The 14,235-nt window shown below is 37.6% G+C and overlaps 1 protein-coding gene across 1 annotated transcript in view; it reads right to left on the bottom strand.

The window, feature by feature from the left end:
- MGAM (maltase-glucoamylase) overlaps positions 1-4,442 on the bottom strand; it is a 239,787-nt gene extending 235,345 nt beyond the window's left edge. Inside the window, exon 1 of the mRNA XM_055284278.2 lies at positions 4,372-4,442. The gene's annotated coding sequence lies outside the window, so the exon portion shown is untranslated. The remainder of the gene's footprint in view (positions 1-4,371) is intronic.
- Between the last annotated feature and the right edge of the window lie 9,793 nt (positions 4,443-14,235).

The raw sequence follows: 14,235 nt of genomic DNA, 5'->3' as shown, positions 1-14,235 counted from the left end.
TCAGCTCACTGCAAACTCGGGGTCCCAGGTTCACACCATTCTCCTGCCTCAGCCTCCCAAGTAGCTGGGACTACAGCCGCCTGCCACCATACCTGGCTAATTTTTTTGTATTTTTAGTAGAGATGGGGTTTCACCATGTTAGCCAGGATGGTCTTGATCTCCTGACTTCGTGATCCACCCGCCTCAGCCTCCCAAAGTGCCAGAATTACATGCGTGAGCCACTGCACCTGGCAGAAATTCTAGATTTAAAACTTAACACTCAACCAATTAGACATTATGCCAAGCATACTCTCAGACCATAGTGCAATAAAAATAGAAATGATCTTCAGAGGGAAAGCACTGAGAGTGGACAGAGGAAAGATACAGAAGGTGTTCTAAAGGGGAAGGAAGCTGGGAACCCTGCACAGAGCTACCATGCATTGAGACTGACTTCTGGCCCCACACTACTCCAGGGGAACAGGTGAGTTGAATTGGCAAGGAGCAACCTCTTCTCACCATGGGACTCTGTAATCCTGGCAGGAGAGACGTTGACCACCACGGACACCTGAGTTGAAAGGGAATGCTACTTAGAGAAATAGTAGGGGCAGCCCACTAGCTGAAGACGAGCCCAGAAGGTTTGGTGCAGAAGCGTCTATAGTGGAGCATGTCCAGGGAAGCACATCTCTCCAAGTTCAACTTGCTACCATAAGAGAATTTAGCCCTAGGGGAAAGGTCAGACCTAAATTCTGCAGGGCAATCTTGGCCATCAGATAAGACTGCTCTGACCTGAGCACCTCTAGGTCTGCTGGCATCTCCTAGGGCCCCAGTCTGGTAGCACTTGCTTGGGTGTCTTCGGGGCCCACATCATAGCTCCTGTGCTGGTGGACTGTGCCTGGCTAGCAGAGAACTCCACTGAGGAAGCCCCTGTGGCCACTCAGCAGCCTGCCTGCTCCCTCCCCACACTGCAGCTTTCTCAGGGCCCACAGAAACCCTTCACATTGCTTTGCTGGTATGAGTGTGCACAGGCAGGTTTTGCCTTCCTTGCACGGCCAGCAAGCCTGTGTGCATGCACCCCACACTGCCACTGCTGCAATGGGAGTACACTCCACTCCCCCTTTCCCCACAAGACCCCCATTGCAGTCAAAGCCTTGGAAGGCACACAGTCAGCCAGTCCTGCCCCTGCCAGCACACTGCCCTTGTGCCAACACTGCCACAGAAGTGAAACTAGGCACAGAGAACAACGAAATCTACCCCAGCCTGAGCTACCACTCTTGCCTGTGGCACACAGAGAACGCACAAAGACCTGCACCTATCAGCTCCCTGCCACTGTGCTAACACCACCACCAGTGCAACCCTGTGCAAAGTTGCCAACAGGGGTCCCCATACCCTAGAACCCTGCTGCCTCCACCACTGTAGAAGAGAGAAGATCCAAAGATCCAAGAAGAGAGAAGATCCAAATGCAATCAGAAATGACAAAGAAGATATTACCACTGACCCCACAGAAATACAAAAAACCCTCAGAGACTACTGTGAACACTGCTATGCACACAAGCCACAAAACCTAGAAGAAACATATAAATTCCTGGAAACATACAGCCTAACAAGATTGTACCAGGAAGAAATTAAATTTATGAACAGACTAATCATGAATTCCAAAATTGAATCAGTAATAAAAAGCCTACCCACCAGAAAATCTCCAGGACCAGACAGATTTACAGCCAAATTCTACTAGATGTATAAAGAACTGGTAGCATTCCTAATGTAACTATTCCAAAACATTGAAGAGGAGGAATTCCTACCTAACTCATTCTATGAGGCTAGCATTATCCTGATACAAAAACCTGGCAGAAACAAAACAAAAAAGAAAACTTTAAGCCAATATCCTCCATGAACACAGATGCAAAAATCCTCAACAAAATATTGGCAAACTGAATCCAGCAACTCATCTAAATGCTAATCTTCCACAGTCAAGTAGGCTTTATCACTGGGATGCAAAGTTGTTTCAATAATACAAATCAATAAATGTGACTTATCACATAAACAGAACTAAACATAAAAACCACATGATTATCTCAATAGAGGCAGAAAAGGCTTTTGATAAAATTCAAAACCCCGTCATGTTAAAAACTCTCAGTAAACTAGGTACTGAAGGAACATACCTCAAAATAATAAGAGCCGTCTATGACAAACCCACAGCTAACATCATACTGAATGGGCAAAAGCTGGAAGCATTTACCTTGAAAGCCAAAACAAGAAACTCTCTCTCACCACTCCTATTTAACATAATATTGGAAGCCCTGGCCAGAGCAATCAGGCAAGAGAAAGAAGTAAGACACCTAAGTAGGAAGAGAAGAAATTAAACTATCATTGTTTGCAGATGACATAATGCACTCCTATACACCAACAACAGTCAATCTGAGAGCCAAATCAGGAATGCAATTCTATTCACAATACACACACGTGCACACACACACACACACACACCCCTAAGAATACAGCTAACCAGGAAAATGAAAGATCTCTGCAAAGAAAACAAAACACTACTCAAAAAAATCAGAGGTTACACAAACAAATGGAAAAACATTACATGCTCATGGATATGAAGAATCAATATCATTAAAATGGCCTTAATGCTTAAAGCAATTTATAGATTCAGTGTTATTCCTACTAAACTACCAATGACATTCTTCACAGAACTGGAAAAAAAAAACTACTTTAAAATTCATAAGGAACCAAAAAAAAAGATCCTGAATAGCCAAGGCAATCCTAAGAAAAGGTAGGCCATAAAAGCCACAGGTCTTGGTTAGGCCTCAGTGCTACAAATCTCAGTGGCCATGTGATTTGAGAGCCAAGGCTACATCAACCTCAGTGGCCATGGGATTCCTTCTGTGGCAGCCTGGCCTTAGAGCACCCCCTAGTGATGCAACAGATGAAGCAATCACAAGCACAGGGACTTTACCAGTAAACCTGCCCTGAATCTTTCAACTAGCTTACTGTTGAAGAATACTGCCAAACAAAGGCAGACTGTGAAGACGCATTAAGTACCTATTTCACTGTACAAACATCGACACAGCCACAAGCTCAAGGAAAATCAAAGAATCATGATATCACTAAGCAGGCAAAATAAGGTGCCATTAAACAAAATAAGGTGCCACTGACTGACCCTAAAGAGATGGAGATGGAAGAACAGCCTAACAAAGAATTCAAAGTTCCTATTTTAAGGAAGCTCAGAGAATCTCAAGAAAATATAGAAAAACAATACAGAAATTAGTAAGAAACTTAACAGGGAAATTGAAATTAAAAAAGAAATCCTGAAGCTGAAATATACAATAAACTAAATTTAAAATCCCAATACAGAGCATCAAGAGCAGAATTGATCAAACAGAAGAAATATGTGTGAACTCAAAGTATTTAACAATATACAGCAAGAATAAAAAACAGAATGAAAATAAATTTTAAAGGCTTACGGGATAATATCAAAAGACCAAAAGTATGGGTCATCAGGATTCAAAAGAAGACAGAGAAAGCGAAAGGGGTATAAATAGTATTTAAGAAATAATAGCAGAAAACTTTCCAAACCTAGAGAAAGATATAAATATCTAAGTGTAAGATATGAGGTATCAGATTCAATCCAAAGGAGATACCCCATGACATATTATAATCAGTAGCAGACCTAAGATAAAGAGAGGATCCTGAAAGGAGCATCATAAAAAGATGCTAGAAGCTCTGCTCCATCAAAACTTGGAAGCAAACCAAAAAAGAAGAAGACAGAAAAGTTGGTAAAACGAAAGCTATCACATGTAAACTGTGAATGGATGTCCCTGGACAACAGCTCTATACCAGGCCTACAAAACACAAAGCCAGAGCTTTGTTAGGTTTAGGTTTGTATGTAGAACTATTTGGGGAGGGAGGAAGGAATTGCAATAAAAAATTAATAAGTAACTTATTAATTACAGAAAGAATAGATTTGATAAATTAAGAAATAAGCATATTATTACTAAATATGTACCAAAAAAATGGAAGTGTTTGACTCTGAAGAGTAGTACCATGAGTAAAATGGGAAAGAGAAACAATCTGCCATTTTTCTATATCAATCACTTACAATTACTTGAAATTTTTTTAACTATGCCTATGTGATTATGATTTTAAATATTTAATTAATTTAAATATTTAAATTAAAAATATAAATATAGCTAAAACATCACAGTCAATGACGAAAGTACAATTAAAAACATTTTCCTGGCAAAAACTACCACAAATTCAACATTATTTTTACATAAACTTCTGTTTATATTCACTGCAATAGCACAAATACACACTTGAAAGATACATGTAATCAAAACATATTCTACGTTATGATTACTTACTGTTGCACCTGCACAGACTACTTACTGTTTACGTAGGTCCATGTTTGATCTCAAAAGTTGGTAACTTCTGCGTACTTGTTAGCTAATATAAGATCATTTGACATGGTGCATAGAAGATTATGACCTAAACAGAAAATGAACAATGAAAAGTCTAGAAATAATTTTCTAAGGGAGGATAGTACAGAAGGTAGATTTACTATACATGAGCTATATAGATGCTTTCTTGTGTCCCTTTGGTTTCAGCTGTTTCCTTTTAGTTTGGAGTCCAAGGGTTATTAATGGAAAATTATATAAGTATTTACATATAAAAATGAATATGTGAGTATAAAAGTAACTGTTTAGGCAGTTCTTTTGAATAGGGAGACTCCAAGTTTGGGTAGACTCCTCTGATGCACAGTCTATAATAAGCCCAGAGTTGCTAACCACTGATAGTGTACCTGAGTGGAAAAGATGACATCAGGCATGATATTCAAAAACAATGTTAACTCTTTGGATTGAAGATACAGGAACTAAAATGGATGACAATTCTAAAATAAGGATCTGATAAATGTACATGGCTTCTGAGGAGTTGTAAAGCCTGCTAGATAGTTTTGTACACTGCTGTCATGGCAATAGAAAGATATATGATTAAAGCATAAAGTCACTGGCACACACTGATGGAAGACTTATGAGGAAGCCTGATGCCATGGAGAAGAGACAAATATACCTAAACTAAAAATAAGACTTGAGAACATGGGAGACAGAAAAAATTAGGGATTGACTTCCTACCACCAAAGGGTTGCCATTCAACCATGTGGGTAAACATTTAGAATTACACATGAATTGAAAGAATCCTATTCCTTGAGGCTTTAAGACAATTTGATCTAAGGTTTCAATACATTCCTAATCAAAATGTCAGCAAGATTTTTGTGGATACCTACAGACCGATTTCAATATTTATATGGAAAGTGGTTAGAGAATAGCCAAAGCAGTTCTGAGAAAGAAAAGTAATTTCTTAAATTATTTCTTTATTCAATCATTCATTTACATTACATATTTATAAAATATTAATATTTTATACTATAAGTTATAATTCAAACTGACATCATTTAATTTGCTAAATTACTCTAGCTTTGGCCATTGGGAGCTGCTATAGACTGAATATTTGTGTTCCCCCCAAATTCTTGAAACACAGTCTCCAAGATGATGGTATTCAGAGTTGGACTTTTGGAAGGTGATTAGATCATGATGAGGGAGCTCTTATAAATGTGATTAGTGACCCTATTAAAAATACCACAGTGACCTCTCTTGCCCCTTCTACCACCACCACACACCACATGTGCTAGTGCTTTAATCTTGAATTTCTCAGCCTCAAGTGCTGTGAGAAATAAATTTCTATTTTGTATCAGCCATGCAGTCTATGGTATTCCATTACAGCATCCCACAGGGACTAAGACTGAGACTCAGGTTGGGTCCTGTATCCCTTTGACATGCTCCATCCTTTTGTTTTGAAGAGCATTTTTTTATTGTGAAATTTTTTTCTTTTTCTTTTATTACACTTTAAGTTCTAGGGTACATGTGCACAACGTGCAGGTTTGTTACATAGGTATACATGTGCCATGTTGGTTTGCTGCACCCATCAGCTCGTCATTTACACACATTAGGTATTTCTCCTAATGCTATCACTCCCCCAGCCCCCAACCCCCCTACAGGCCCCAGTGTGTGATGTACCCTGCCCTGTGTCCATGTGTTCTCATTGTTCAATTCCCACCTATGAGTGAGAACATGCGGTGTTTAGTTTTCTGTCCTTGTGACAGTTTGCTTAGAATGATGGTTTCCAGCTTCATCAATGTCCCTGCAAAGGACATGAACTCAACCTCTTTATGGCTGCATAGTATTCCATGGCATATATGTGCCACATTTTCTTAATCCAATCTATCATTGATGGGCATTTGGGTTGGTTCCGAGTCTTTGCTATTGTGAACAGTGCTGCAAGAAACATACGTGTGCACGTGTCTTTATAGTAGAATGATTTATAATCCTTTGGGTATATACCCAGTAATGGGATGGCAGGGTCAGATGGTATTTCTAGTTCTAGATCCTTGAGGAATCACCACACTGTCTTCCACAATGGTTGAACTAGTTTACAGTCCCACCAACAGTGTAAAAGCCTTCCTATTTCTCCACATCCTCTCCAGCATCTGTTGTTTCCTGACTTTTTAATGATCGCCATTCTAACTGGCATGAGATGGTATCTCACTGTGGATTTGATTTGCATTTCTCTGATGACCAGTTATGATGAGCATTTTTTCATATGTCTGTTGGCTGCATAAATGTCTTCTTTTGAGAAGTGTTTGTTCATATCCTTTGCCCACTTTTTGGTGGGGTTTTTTTTTTCTTGTAAATTTGTTTGAATTCTTTGTAGATTCTGGATATTAGCCCTTTGTCAGATGGGTAGATTGCAAAGATTTTCTCCCATTCTGTACGTTGCCTCTTCACTCTGATGATAGTTTCTTTTGCTGTGCAGAAGCTCTTTAATTAGATCCCATTTGTCTATTTTGGCTTTTGTTGCCATTGCTTTTGATGTTTTAGTCACGAAGTCCTTGCCCATGCCTATGTACTGAATGGTATTGCCTGGGTTTTCTTCTAGGGTTTTTATGGTGTTAGGTGTTACATTTAAGTATTTAATCCATCTTGAGTTAATTTTTGTATAAGGTGTAAGGAAGAGATCCAGTTTCAGCTTTCCACATATGGCTAGCCAGTTTTCCCAGCACCATTTATTAAATAGGGAATCCTTTCCCCATTGCTTGCTTTTGTCAGGTTTCTCAAAGATCAGATGGTTGCAGATGTGTGGTGTTATTTCTGAGGTCTCCGTTCTGTTCCACTGGTCTATATATCTGTTTTGGTACCAGCACCATGCTGTTTTGTTTACTGTAGCCTTGTCATATAGTTTGAAGTCAGGTAGTGTGATGCCTCCAGATTTGTTCTTTTTGCTTAGGATTGTCTTGGCAATGCGGGCTCTTTTTTGGTTCCATATGAACTTTAAAGTAGTTTTTTCCAATTCTGTGAAGAAAGTCAGTGGTAGCTTGATGAGATGTCATTGACTCTATAAATTACCTTGGGCAGTATGGCCATTTTCACAATATTGATTCTTCCTATCCATGAGCATGGAATGTTCTTCCATTTGTTTGTGTCCTCTTTTATTTCATTGAGCAGTGGTTTGTAGTTCTCCTTAAAGAGGTCCTTCACATCCCTTGTAAGTTGGATTCCTAGTTATTTTATTCCCTTTGTAGTAATTGTGAATGGGAGTTCACTCATGATTTGGCTCTCTGTTTGTCTGTCGTTGGTGTACAGGAATGCTTGTAATTTTTGAATATTGATTTTGTATCCTGAGACTTTGCTGAAGTTGCTTATCAGCTTAAGGAGATTTTGGGCTGAGACGATGGGGTTTTCTAAAATATACAACCATGTCATCTGCAAACAGAGACAATTTGACTTCCTCTTTTCCTAATTGAATACCCTTTATTTCTTTCTCTTGCCTTATTGCCCTAGCCAGAACTTCCAACACTATGTTGAACAGAAGTGGTGAGAGAGGGCATCCTTGTCTTGTGCCAGTTTTGTTTTGAAAAGTATTTCTATAGATGCTCCAGCCTTATCTTGAATTTTCTTGTTGAGACCCTGGATCAGCCACATCTCCAAGAAGCCCCGGTTTATGTTATTGGATATTATTGCAAAATAAGATCCCAACACAAGGTAGAGAAATAATTACTGTTTCTAGGTTTTCTCAGCAGACAGATCTAGGAAATATATATATATATATATACATATCTATAATAATTTTCACATCTATCCATCTGCCTCTATATCAAGCTAAACATGAGCTCAAGCTGATGTCTTTGACTCTAATTCAGTACCACATGGTGCATTCTACCCTTTTCTGCCTTAACTTTTCTCTTCTTAGTGGGGTCATTGCCATCCGCAACGCTTTTTATACTTGTTGAACCCCAATTTACATGTACAGAAATTTCAAAATTGTTAACACTTTTCTCCATGAGAATCAACTTTAGTAATGAGAATACAGTGATGATGTACAGTTCTTTTCTTTTCACCTTATAGTTTTTCATCAAAATACTGTTTTCCAGAGTTAATTAAGGCAGTTCTATTTCCCCCACTGTCTTCAGTGATGTTATATCACACAAAAATTATTTTTTCACAGTCTGCATTCTATCTTAAGATCCCCAGCTTCCTCTGATATTTTTATATGTCCATACGTCAAAGCTTATTTTTCTGCTGTAAAATTTTATGAGCTTGGCAAATACATAATATATCTGATCATTCAGGTTAATCCCATCACCCCAAAATCCCTCTATACTTCTCTACTCAAATACGTCTCCATTACTCATCTCAAAGACAAAAGTACCTGCTTAGGTTTTTCCCATCTCTATAACTTTCTCCTTTGTTATAGATTGTCATTAGAATTGAATCATATACAATGTAGCCTTTTGCTATTGCTTTGTTCACTTAGTAAAATTCATTTGAGATTCATCCATTTTGTAATGAAAATTATTAGATCTCTCCTTTTTATCACTGGATAGTATTCCCTTTGTATAAATGGATTACAATTGCTTTAACCATTCACTTATTGAAGGACATTTTGGTTGCTTCACATTGTTGACAATTATGAATAAGTCTTCTATAAATAGTCATGTGCAGGTTTTTGCACTGATTTAAATTATCACATCCCTTGGGGAAATACCTTGCAAGCAAAATTACTGGCTTGTATGTGAAGTCTATGTTTAACTATACAAGAAACAGCAAAACTGCCTTCTCCAATGGTTTAAACATTTTATATTCCAAGCAGCAATAAATGAGAGTTTCTGATGCTACACATCCTTCCCCACATTTCGAATTTGTCAGTAGTCTTTTTATTTTAGCTATTCTAATAGGGTTATAGTGGTATCTCACTGTTGTTTTAATTTGCATTTCCCTAATGACAAATGATATTGAGCATCTTTTCATGTGGAAACATGCCACCTGACATCTTCTTTAGGATATATCTATTTAGATCTTTTCCATAATTTTTTTTTTTTTTTGAGACGGAGTCTTGCTCTGTCCCCCAGGCTGGAGTGCAGTGGCGCGATCTCGGCTCACTGCAAACTCCGCCTCCCGGGTTCAGGCCATTCTCCTGCCTCAGCCTCCCGAAAAGATGGTACTACAGGCGCCTGCCAACACGCCCAGCTAATTTTTTGTATTTTTAGTAGAGACAGGGTTTCACCGTGTTAGCCAGGATGGTCTCGATCTCCTGACCTGGTGATCCGCCCGCCTCGGCCTCCCAAAGTGCTGGGATTACAGGCTTGAGCCACCACGCCCGGCCCATAATTTTTTATTGAGCTGTTCATTTTCTTATTATTGAGTTTCCAGGTGTGTGTGTGTGTGTGCGTGTGTGTGTGTGTGTGTGTGTGTACATACTGGATACAAATTATGAGATTTTCAAATATTTACTTGCAACCAGTGCCTTATCTTTTTGTTCTCTTCATAGTGACTTTTCTACAGCAAAAGTTTTCAATTTTGACGATTTTTTTCTTTCATTCATTGTGCTTTTAGTATTTTATCTAAAATTTAACCACCAAACTCAAGGTCATGTAGATTTTCTCCTAGACGTTTCATAACCTTGCATTTACATTAAAGTCATTTTATCTAATTTTAGGTAAGTCACAAGATACATGCTGAAATTCATTTTATCTTTTAGAAAACTTTTATTTTAGGTTCAGGGGTACATGTGCAGGTTTGTTATACAAGTAAATTGCATGTCATGAGGGTTTGGTGCATTATTTCATCACACAGGTAATCAGCATAGTACCCAATAGGTAGTTTTTGGTGAGGACTCTCCTCCCATCCTCCACCCTCAAGTAGGCCCTGATATCTGTTGTTCCATTCTCTTTGTCTATATGTACTCAACATTTAGCTCCCTCTTATAAGTGAGAACATGCAGTATTTGGTTTTCTGTTCCTGTGTTAGTTTGTTAGGATAATGGCTTCCAGCTCCATCCATTTTGCTGCAAAGGACATAATCTCATTCTTTTTTATGGTTGTGTAGTATTCCATGGTGCATATTTTCTTTTTTATACATATTTTATATATATTGCATAGAAACATTGAACTATTCTAGCACTGTTTTTTGGAAAAATTAACCCTTCTTTACCGAATTTCCTTTGCAATGTTGTGGAAACTAGGTTGACAGTTGTTTAGATCTATTTCTAGGCTCTCTATTCTCTTTCATTAATCTTATATGCCTATAATTTTTCAACTGTCTTGATATTGTAATGTCACTAAAAGTCTTCCAATTGTGTCATGTAAGTCTTCTTTGTTCTTCTTTTTCAATGTTGTTTGGGCCATTCTATAACTTTTGCATCTCTTTATAAATTTTAAAATTCTTTTGTTACTATCTGCATTAAAGCTTGCTAAAATTTTGTTGGGATTGCCCTGAATCCATGAATGAAATTGGAAACAATTAACATATTAACAATATTATGTCTTCCAATCCATGAAGGGAGAATCCAATTTCGGGGTGACTTAAGGTTTTTCTGCTAAGATGATAAACATATTGTGTTAGATTCATACCTAGTACTTCCCTTTTTTGGAGATATCAAAAATGGTATTATTTTATACATTTTAATTCTAATTGTTCATTGTTAGTCATTTCTTTTGCATGTTGACCTTGTCTCTTTCAGCCTTGCTAAAATATATGATTACTTATGGGAGTTTTCTGGTAGAATCTCAGAGGCTTTCTATATAGACAATTCTGTCATCAGCTAATCATCAGGAAACAATGTTCACATGGTTATTCATCATACTGCATTCTTTACCATGCTTTCCTGTCTCACTTCATTTCATTTTGCTATAGTAGAAGTGCATCCCCCCATCCACAAATGAACTTTTAGCCCTTAATCCTTGCCTAAGGCTGTGATTTCTAGAGGTCCAGACTGTCGTCAACCTTTAACCTATCCCAAAATAAATAATAACCTATTTTTTAAATAAATATCAAAATCAGAAATTGAAACTATTAGAATATATAGAGAAGGTTAAATCATTTTATTTTAAAGTGAAACGTATATAGAAACACTACACTGAACACATGCATAGCTTAAGAAATTATTTTGCAACCTTCCCATGGATCAATAAATACAACTTTAATAGCAACCGCAGAAGCCCATTCATGTGACCTATTACAATTCACTCATCATATCCTCAGAAGTAATGATAATCTTTACCTTTAAGTAATCATTTATTTGTATTCCTTAAAGATTTTATCACTCCAGTTTAAATTGTCACACACTATAGCTTAGTCTTCTACTTTTTTTATTTGATATGTTCTTTACATCGATTCTAATCTTCAGATTCTCTCTACAGCCTTTTCACCTCTTTCCAATCTATTTGTTGAGAAACTCAGGTGGTTTTATGGCAGCATTCTTATAATCTCCATTTTCCCCATTCCACCTACACGGTGCAGTTAAATGTGTCTTTCTGTTCTCTACATATTTTTCTATAAGTTGGTAGGTTCAGAAGCTTAGGTCTGATGAATAATAAATATCATCTTTGGAAGGGGATTATTTTTTAAATATTGTGAACTCATAAATTTAAAAATAGTTGATAGGTTGGAAGCACAACTTCTTTCATCTTTGGCCAGTAGAAGTCTCCTCTAACTGAGTCCTGAATATTCTAATATGACCCTAGTAATCTTTCATATCTAGTATGATATGAATTTTCAAGTTCATCTTGTGCATTCCCCATCCTAGATGAGGAATCAGTCATTTCTCCAAGAAGCCCTGATTTCTCTTACCAGGAAATTGTATTGCAAGACTACAATATGGGCCTAGGAATGTTCATTGTAATTGAATTGGCCAATGTTGCTAAGTTATGGCAATGAACAGAGCCAGGAGTGAGAGACAGAGAAAGAGAGAGCACATGCACTGAGTCTGACCGTATATAGAGATTTACCTAAGCTCCTCCATATTATATTAAGAAATAGAATGTTTTATATTTATTTGAAATAAAGGACACATTCCCTTTATTTCACATAATACTCACAACCATCCTGGAATACTATCTCCATCAATATGATTACCGAAATTTTTTTTTAAACTTTTGCACATGCTTTCCCATTATTCTCTTTTTTAAAATAAAAACTATTGTATTACATCTACTCTGTCAGGGCATGTAAATATTACAATGGACTTTCATTAAGTCATTTGAATAGAAAAAAAACTTTTTAAATGATTACAGAAATATATATCATAAAGTAATAATTAACTGGACAAAAGCAAAATGAATACCTCTATATGACAGAAGATTTCATTAAGATGCAAAGAGTAAAAAAAAAAAAACAGATTGGACAAAGATAATTTCAACACACATAAGATAATTAAAAGAAGCCCCCGCAATATCCAAACAATATATAGTCTTACAAAAGTAGTGAAGGTCTGAGAATGAGAGAAATGTGAAGCTCCATCTCTTCTCCCTTATTATTCTCCCAGTACCACTACTCAGCTGTGCAGAAACATTACAAAGTATCTAGAGTTACTAAAGATTCTTCTGTCAAAATATGTCCTTTGTTACCATCAGATATTTGGATAAGCAAGCACACTTTCCTTGGCAATTAGAAGCAGAATGATGTCTTTTATTTTTGAGTTGGTAACACATTATTATGAAGTAGCAGTGAAAGCAACGTACACAGCTGTATCATAAACAGCCTCCCTCACCGACTATTCCCATGAATGCCATTCCCACCAACACATCCCCAAGGTAACTGATTTCTTGGTTTCCCTCCTAGGCATTTCTTCATGCAACTATACCCAAATAGAAATATAAACAGAGTTTTGCTTTGTGCTTACAAAAAGAAAATACATAAACAAATTGGTCTACTCTTTGCTTTTCTTTCTCAACAGTGTACCCTGAAGAACTTTCTTTTAATGACAAAGAAAACTTCCTCATTCTTCCTACAGTTATGTAACGTTCAACTGAATGAAAGTCCCATAAATCATATGAGTAGTCACCTTTTGATGTCCATCTGGGTTGCCACCAAACATTTGTAATCACTTGTGTAAGAATGCAGAAGAAATCTGTGTCATGCAATACAGAAATATTAATTGAGAATAGTGGGTATGACAGGAACAAGGGAGACGACGGGGCAGTACAGAAACTGAGATATAAGGATTAAGGGAGCTCAGTGTGGAGATAGAAGATGGCTTGATAAACTTGGTTTCTGTGAGTGAATGAAGGGGGGAAAGGAGCAAAGAAATGAATCTGGTACTAACAGAGAGAGAGAGAATAAATGAAATTAATAAAGAAACTGAGCAGGAAGTGGGATAGCAAAGAGAACATGGAGGGTGAATGTACCAAGTCAGGATTGAAGAATGTGTGAGACAGAGAAAAAGGGGCCACAGGCCACCTGTCCCTCTGTCCTCTCTCCAATCCACCCTCAGCCCAAGGACACAGCAAAGCCATCTATCCCTTATCACATCGCCTTCCAGAACATACCTCCATTGCACTCCCTCATTTGATGTTGGCGACATTAGGTAAAAAAATGTTTCTTTCTAAAACCTTTCATCTATGGCGAAGAAGGTGCACAAATTAGGGTTAAACCTGTATCAAAACACATTCATCGTGAAGATTGCTAAGCAGTCAGTATGGGGGAGTGAGCTCACTCTCACAACTTCCAGTCAGAAAACCCATAGAAAGTTATTATCACCATTGAACATTGGAGGCAGGAACTACAATGAAAGTTTGAAGCTTGAGGGTGGACCACAGGTCACTGAGAGACACAATAGCGAGGTTTACACGATGAGAACACACCATGAAACCACGAGGCAATACAGGGGAAGATAATTCTGGCATCTAGAATCAAATTACTA

This window comes from Symphalangus syndactylus, chromosome 6 (assembly GCF_028878055.3).
Source record: "Symphalangus syndactylus isolate Jambi chromosome 6, NHGRI_mSymSyn1-v2.1_pri, whole genome shotgun sequence".
NCBI classification, from domain to species: Eukaryota; Metazoa; Chordata; class Mammalia; order Primates; family Hylobatidae; genus Symphalangus; species Symphalangus syndactylus.
This window is presented reverse-complemented; position numbering and strand designations above follow the sequence as displayed.